This window comes from Diadema antillarum, unplaced genomic scaffold (genome assembly GCF_040938485.1).
Source record: "Diadema antillarum isolate AM-2024a unplaced genomic scaffold, OU_Dant_1.0 seq00000007_RagTag, whole genome shotgun sequence".
Classification (NCBI taxonomy): domain Eukaryota; kingdom Metazoa; phylum Echinodermata; class Echinoidea; order Diadematoida; family Diadematidae; genus Diadema; species Diadema antillarum.
The window spans coordinates 414,425-422,113 of record NW_027271129.1 but is presented as its reverse complement, the minus strand read 5'-3'; the positions used below and the strand labels follow the sequence as shown (position 1 = coordinate 422,113).

General features: G+C 39.8%; 1 long non-coding RNA gene across 1 annotated transcript; it reads left to right on the top strand.

Annotated features, from left to right (window-relative positions):
- Positions 1 to 2,959: 2,959 nt before the first annotated feature.
- LOC139724949 (uncharacterized) lies at positions 2,960 to 7,441 on the top strand. Its single transcript, XR_011710500.1, has 4 exons — positions 2,960 to 3,114; positions 5,962 to 6,153; positions 6,586 to 6,739; positions 7,329 to 7,441. It is a non-coding gene; the product is annotated as an uncharacterized lncRNA (long non-coding RNA).
- Positions 7,442 to 7,689: the final 248 nt, after the last annotated feature.

Sequence of the window (7,689 nt, the reverse complement as noted above, 5' to 3'; positions counted from 1 at the left end):
AAGGCCTAGGTGTCCAGGCCTACTACTGAGTGGAAGTAATAATAGTAGAAGTATTTTCATGGAATGCAAATCAGTAGCACATTCACATTACATACACATGTACGCAGCCGAGTGCAAGTAGCATTGAAGTTGATTATTCCAGTAAAATGAGTGACATGATGCACGCTTGATAGTAAGAGTGTTGAGTGCACACGCCAAAGGTAATTGTTTATTGTGACATCAGACTCAGTAGACCTAGTCATGCAATGGAACAGAAACTGTTTATTAATTGTAGACCCCCATTTTAATATGGGAGTCAATGGAAATTGGTGATGTCATCTGATTGGCTGAAAGTTGTAAGTCCTTGTTAGATTTAGATTGCGAACAGCTTCGACACTCAACTTTTAATCGAAGCCACCTTAAATAAGTCTTAAAGACTTAAAATATTTTAAGTCGTAAGAAAGATTTAAAATTTAAGTCCTAGAAATTAAGAGAGTGCACCGGGCGCAACTGCCGGCAATTACTGGCAGTAACATCAAGAGAATGGCATAACGATAAAATGCGAGCGAGCGGAGAGAGCGAGCTTGAAAATGTTGACATTTTATAGTCCAAAAACTGCCGTTTGTAGCTTATACTTTTACGCTTTGGAAATTAAAGGGGCTCAGCGGGCGCAACTGCTGGCAATTTACTGACAGTAACATCAGGAGAATGGCATAACGATTAAATGCGAGCGAGCGGATTTTGACATTTTACAGTCCCCAAACTGCTGTTTGTAGCTATATTTTTCGCTTTGGAAATTAAGAGGGGGGGGGGGGCGCCCATAGTGCGTCCCCCCCCCCCCTGATCCACCACAGGTAGTCAAGGGTGTCGGTTTATGTTCGTGATTGGGGGAGGTATGACCAGCGAGGGGGCGTCGAAGTGAGCAAGAGGGGGAAAGATGTCCAAAATCCAGAGACTCCAACCCCAAGCACCTTCTGATCTGGAGATTCTCCCGCCCGAAACCCCTAGCAAACGGGAGACTCCAAGTTGATGTGTGAGAAGCGCAAAGTTCCTAGGATTCTAGATGTTCTCTGGTGCTATCTAAGGCTTATTTTTTCAACATACGATAGAAACAAGTAAGAAATCCTTTCCACCGGGAGACACAGAGCCAGGGCGGGAGAAATCAAATCTCAAACGGGAGAACGGGAGATTGTGCAAAAATGGGCTTTCGGCGGGAGATCTCCCGTCGAAAACAGGAGAGTTGGAGTCTCTGAAAATCTGCACTTTAGAGCATCCCCTAATTGTTTGTGTTTGTGTGTGTATATGTTTTATATACATGGAAAGGTTAGGAAATAGCCCAGGTCAAGTTTTATTATTGGCAATGCAAGGCATTTTAAGATTGACTAGTATGTAAAGCAACACTGCTAAAATCAATGATCTAGCTTTGATAACGAAGCGTATGGTACAAAGGTGTACATTCTATATCACATTGCGCAACGTTGCAGAGACTCTTTGTGCCGTTCGGATGTTCTGAGTACGCTGCGCACATTCTGCTTAACCAACCAGGAATCACGCTGAATCACAATCTTTTGTCGGTTCCAGGCTTTTTGAACAATGTTCCACACTATATACCTCTTTAATCATGGTTAAAAGAAATCTTAGAAAAATATCTTATTTCTTGATCGTCCTTTCATGTCGATTTCAAAAGCAGTTTACTAACCCTTGAATTACCATTTTGGTGAGGTCTTTTTTGTTTTGTTTTTTGTTTTGGGGGTTTATTTACCAGCCGATGGGGGGGGGGGGGGGGGGACGTGCCCCCCCCCTCCCCCGAAGCTGTTGATCTGTGTCGTGGCATCGTTCACAAGGTGGACGCTTCTACTACGCACGTTTTTTTCAAAATAAATTATCCTCTAACTCACATTTGTTTTTTATTTGCCTCAATTAATATTTAAGAAAACAGAGATGAAATTTTGACGGGCAATTCTAATATTGATCTTCGGAGTATACGAGAATATCCAATTCTATAACAATAAACTATGCAGTATATACATCGGCGAGAATCAGTTTACCAACGTTATCAATTGGTTATATTTTAACTAACATTTCTGATCATCTACAGTATATACTGTAACGAGCCAACCTCGTTACGGTCCTCTACTAGTATAGAAACGGTTACTGTATTGCACTTTGCATTCAGCAAACTTCATACATTCTTTAAGGCATTGAAGAATGTAGGGAATACCCGTTTGTAATGAACTTACGGCCAGGAATATATTGGTAATTGGAGGATTTAGTATGTGTAGCGAATATTTGAGTGGTAACTTACCCCATGTTGACAGAAATATGAAGGAATATAGAGTTTGAAGACGATGTTAAAGCCCAAACAAAGTTCTGGTACGCCTGCAAAAGTTGTCAAATTTCGCTCCCAAATGTGAACGTATGCTTAGGAAATGTGCAGGATAACGATGTTATTACAAGATATTCGATGGATAACGACGAAAATGCGAAATATTAACCAAAAAGGTTCAGTCTCAGAACTTACCCGAACGGGGTCAGGCTAAACTCGGACTCGGGGATAACTCGGCTTCGCTTTGACGGCGGGATGAGTTATAATGGTTGTCCCTCTGATTGTACAGTGTTGTCCTATGGGAGCGGCCTGTATAAACTAGCGCTTCGTGTTCTGGCTACTCGCAGTAATGGTCCGAGTTGTTACAACGCGCGCATCAAAAACCTCTTTTGCGCGCATGCAAAATTAGTGTGCGCCGAAAGGCGCTTGATAAACAACAACAAAAACTCCAAAGACCGCGCGTCTCAGGGCGGACTCACACTGTGCGATTTTTACTGCGATTTACCCTTTGCGATGTCGCACGACGAGAAATCGCACAGTGTGAGGATGTCTGCGATACGACAACCGGCGATTTGGGGATATCGCAGGGATCGCAGCCCCATCGCAGAACTTTGAACATGTTCAAAATTCTGCGACAATCGCTTGCGACGATGATCGAAAACTTTCAGCGAAGCAAGGTGATAGAAGAAGTACTAATCAAGATTTGGCTGGATATGCTTCCTTTATTCCACAATTGCTTACTGATCTATCTCAACATGATGACAAAGATGAGATGGGGAGGGAGTTTTACAACGACTTAGAGTGCAATCGTGAGTAATTCTACCATGTATATGGGCTTCTCGCGTCCATTGCAGCCGTTTTGTCCATACGTAGTCCCATGTATAGAGTTTGAACGAGGGCAGATTAAACAGTCTGTGGGTTGGTTAAAATTTTGTTTGCGTACCACCAGACCGGTACTGTATGCATAGCCTTGGACTAACTTGTTAAGTGTTTATAGATCTAATGTTTAAATTATACTAAGCCTAGGCCCTACTAAGTATGCTATAAACTAGACCCATATCTAGCTAGGCCTAAATACGTGTGTGGGCCTAGAAGTGGTTCTTCTAGGCCTAGTCTGCCCTAGATCGATGTACGTACGTGTTCCAGTCGAATTGTATAAATTATATCGACATACACGTTGTATAAACTACTAGGGCTAGGCCCCTGGTCTGGACAGGCCCTAGATCTAAGTCTAGACCATAATGGCTTAGTATTGCACTGCTACTGGATCGACTGACGTGGACGTGAACACTAACAGTAACAGTAAACACATAACGCCTAATACTACGTTAGATGTGGTTTCTGTCTAACGACATAACGTTGAAAAAGAGTAACCGACAGTTAGAGATCTAGTCTAGTCTAGTCTAGAGGCTTCAAATGTGAAACATTCTTCCTGCCCTGCACACACGACCATACTAACACACAGTTACAAAACGTTGGTGGAGTACAGTTAATTCTGAGTAGACCTCTATAATACCGACGGAACCGGAACAGAAACAGATCCAGATATTTTTTACACGTTGATAGGAAAGGATATTGATAATTGAAAGTCTAGCCCATCAAGATGTAACTGATATTAAATATTAATAGTGATAAAGATCTCTAGAAATCTACATTTTCTTATTAAAGTCTTATATAGATTAACTAAACTAGTCTGTCTAGACCCTAAGCACTAGATCTAACAGTTAATTAGTCTAGCACTAGCAGTCGTAGCATGCACTAACGTTAGCACTACTCGCAGTCAGCAGGCTTCTTCTTAGTTTTAGACCCGTTCTACAACATTAAACGATAGTAATGTTAGTCCCTTACGGTGATCTAACGTAAAGGTAACTGCGACAGCCGCCACACGCAGTGTGGCGGCTGCGCCGTGCTCCCATAAAAGATCTTCATGTTGAACAAACTGGTGCCTTTGCGGCGCTATATTTCCTTAATTTTTCAACAGAAACTACTAGGAATACTTACATGGGTCGATGAAACCTAAATGACTATCATCGGCGACTGTTTGATGCATTTCATTGCTTGTGATGCACAAAATGATGTCTTATAAGCAGCTCACCGATGTTCACAGAATTCACAATCACTTGCACAAGCGCACAGAATACTTAGGAACTAACATAAAGCGAAACTGCGGGGAAGCCGCCAGGACCGCGCCTGGCGGCGCGGTCTCCGGGGCTAACGTAAAGGGTACTAACGTTAGATGGGTCTACATTTTTTTTTTTTTTTTTTGCCAAAATGTGCTCATGGATTTCAAAATCATACGGTAGGCCTACTCTGGTTAAGCTAGTGATGGCTACAGAAATACAGTGTCGATTATTACTTAGGCCTAGGCACCTACTGGATCTAGATTGTCAGTAGCTGATATGTGCTAGCCTTTCCTGCCCTAGTCTGTGGTCTAACGCTAGAACCGTAGGCTTAGACCTATTTTGTATCAAACCTTAGAGGAATTAGAACTCTAACCGTTGGAGTTAGACCTACACTGTAATTGAGATCCATTGCTATAGTTACAAGCAGTATGAATCCAGATCCTAGACAAAATATAAACAAACTGTTCCCAAACTTTTTTTTAGAGTAGACGTAGTGTCTAGTCTCATGGAAATTACCTAACTAAGCCAGGAGTATAGCACTCTAGATTTTTAACAATAAGGCCTAAGTGGAGCTGAGGTAACTTAGATTGATCAGTTGTTCTTGGAGATTTGTACAGAAATTGTAGTCTAGAAACACACACACACACACAAAACAAATGCAATGCATTGAAGTGACCCTCTCTACATGTAGGTTACTAGGTGATTAACATTTTATCCATGTTTGTCCGAGTTTTTATGTGATGATCGATCATGCACTCCAAACTGAAAGTTGTTACTGTATGAGGCTGTAACATGTTCATGCTCAGGTCTGCAGACTAGTGCTACAAAGTATTTGATTATCCGGCAGTACGTCATTTGTTAATCTGTGTCGATAATAAACACAGCCTTGTCGTTGCTGCCTCAGCAAGTCACAAACGTGCTGTGCATAGCACTTGGTAAGGCTATATAGTATACAGTACAGTACCGGTGTACATGTCATACTCTCTGTTAACTTTAATTGCCCTTTAATTTCATAACAAAGTATATCAAAATGAACTCTCAGTCTGAAATCATCAAAGACCCTGCCCCAATCTGTAGGGTGTACAAACTGTACTTGCAGTTTGATTGCAGAATGTAAAACATCATTCAAGGGCAATCATGAATTATCCAAAATTGCAGACTGTAGGAAACAATGCTGTGTGCGTCATGTGTTACACATGTATGTATACAAATTGTATTGACATACTTGTACTAAACGTACACTATATGTAATGCATAGTGTAATTTAGTTAAGTTTTCGAGCCCTTAGACCTCAGTAAATGACTGAAATAATTATGATTATGATAATATGAATTTATGAAGCACTTATGTACAGGCCTGTCCAATGATCAACAATGGTGAATAGTTGAATAAATTTGTTTAGCACTATATGTGTTTGTTAACTCTAGATTCATTCCCAAATGTTGTCCTTTTTACCCAAATGGTAAATTTAGAGTCTACTGTAATTATCATAAATGCCTGAAAATAATTGTCCCTTTGTGTCACCCTAAACAGGTCTGAATAAAAATGAAATCTCTAAGGAATTCATCATACTGGAGGCTTGTCTCAATGTTGAAAAGGAAGAGCAGAAAAGGAGCAGCTGGCAACTGGTTGTGGATCCTGCAGAAGTACATGAATCCCTCTCTTACCTGCAATTTCTGAGGATAAACATGCCAAGAGGATACCTAACCAATTTTGGAGACTGAGGTACAGTATATATGTTAGAAGATAAAATAAACACTTTTTCATACTTTCCAAAATGTTTATGTGACTGCATGTGTGAATACATCAGTTTCTTTTTCTTTTTATGGTGGCTTGACAATTAAAAAAAACCATTAAGTTGAGAGCAAGAAAGATATTATTTCAAAAAGTGTAATTTAATTGTCTTTTACAGTATTTTGAAGAAAATAAAAATTTCATTCATGCTACCCTAAAAGTGATGAATAGTTTATTCATAGAACTTCAAATACAGTCATTGTAAGCAATTTCTAGAAATAAATGAAAACATCATTTCTTTGAAAGAATGAATCCATTGTAAGACATAGGGGGAATGCATCCCTCGTCATCATTCTAATTCAATACAATATGTAATCATGTTTCTGTGTTTTTTTTTCTTTTTCTTTTTCTCCTATTTACTAGGAATTACAAGATGATAAAGACTCTACCAGCAAGGCGTCAAAGGCTGAAATGCTACACATAAGGAGCAGGAGAAGGAGAAGCAGGACCTGTCAAAGCAAAACCTAAGAAGATAAGGAGGAGTCAAGAAGCAAAGGAAACCAAAATTTTATCAGCAGTAGGTACCCTGCTGATGCACTAATGGAAAATGTTTGCTTTACCTCTAAAATAGAGAGAGAAAGAAAAACAAAAACATGCTTGTTGTTGTTTTTTTCCTCTCTCTCTCTACAGACAAGTGCAACATATTTATGTATTTGGGGTGTACCTGAAAATCCCAAATTTGATTTACATACTTCAAAGAACATTGTTGAGTAGACTTTATTCAAAGAATGATCATCCAGAGATACTTCTTTTTGTCAGGGCGTTCAGATCTATGATCACTGTCGAAAGGATTATTCAGGCGTAAGTTCTCTAAGTATAAAATAAAAACATGCCACATTGTTCTTTTACTTTTTCAAGAAAATAAAATCCCACAGTCAATTCCATGGTCGAGGAACTTCATAAAAACTCAACTCGATAACTCAACTGTGGTTGTCAGTTGCTAATGTGTGTAGTTCAAGTGCTGTAAACACTGTAAGCAAATGGGCGGAAAGTTGGAGGCATCCTAAACTACAAACATTTGCTTCACAGGGAACCTTATGCATTTTTGTAACAATTAATATTTCCCCTATTTTCTCCCTTTTGCTCTCTTTTTTGTGTTTGTTTAGCCCTTGTCATGTAGTTCACCTCAACACTTACACCTGTAACTGCAAGTTCGGTGTGGGATGACATTGCTGTCTCTCTGGGACTTACCGGAAACAAAATGTGACTTTTCAAAGCAGGAAAGTGGTAGCTACTACAGCAGGCAGTCGTGAAGGTGGAACTTGAGGAAACTGACATATTGACTTGTTTCTTTCATTTATGTTGGACCAGTGCAAGTTTCCATGAACTCTACATGCATTTGATGTTAACTTACAATGGTTTGATTTCTGTTTTCCCACCAACTACAAACACAGCTACTCTCGAAAAACTCAAATTTACGTGCAATCACCGTGAGTCACTTTTTTTTTTCTGAAATACCATCAAACA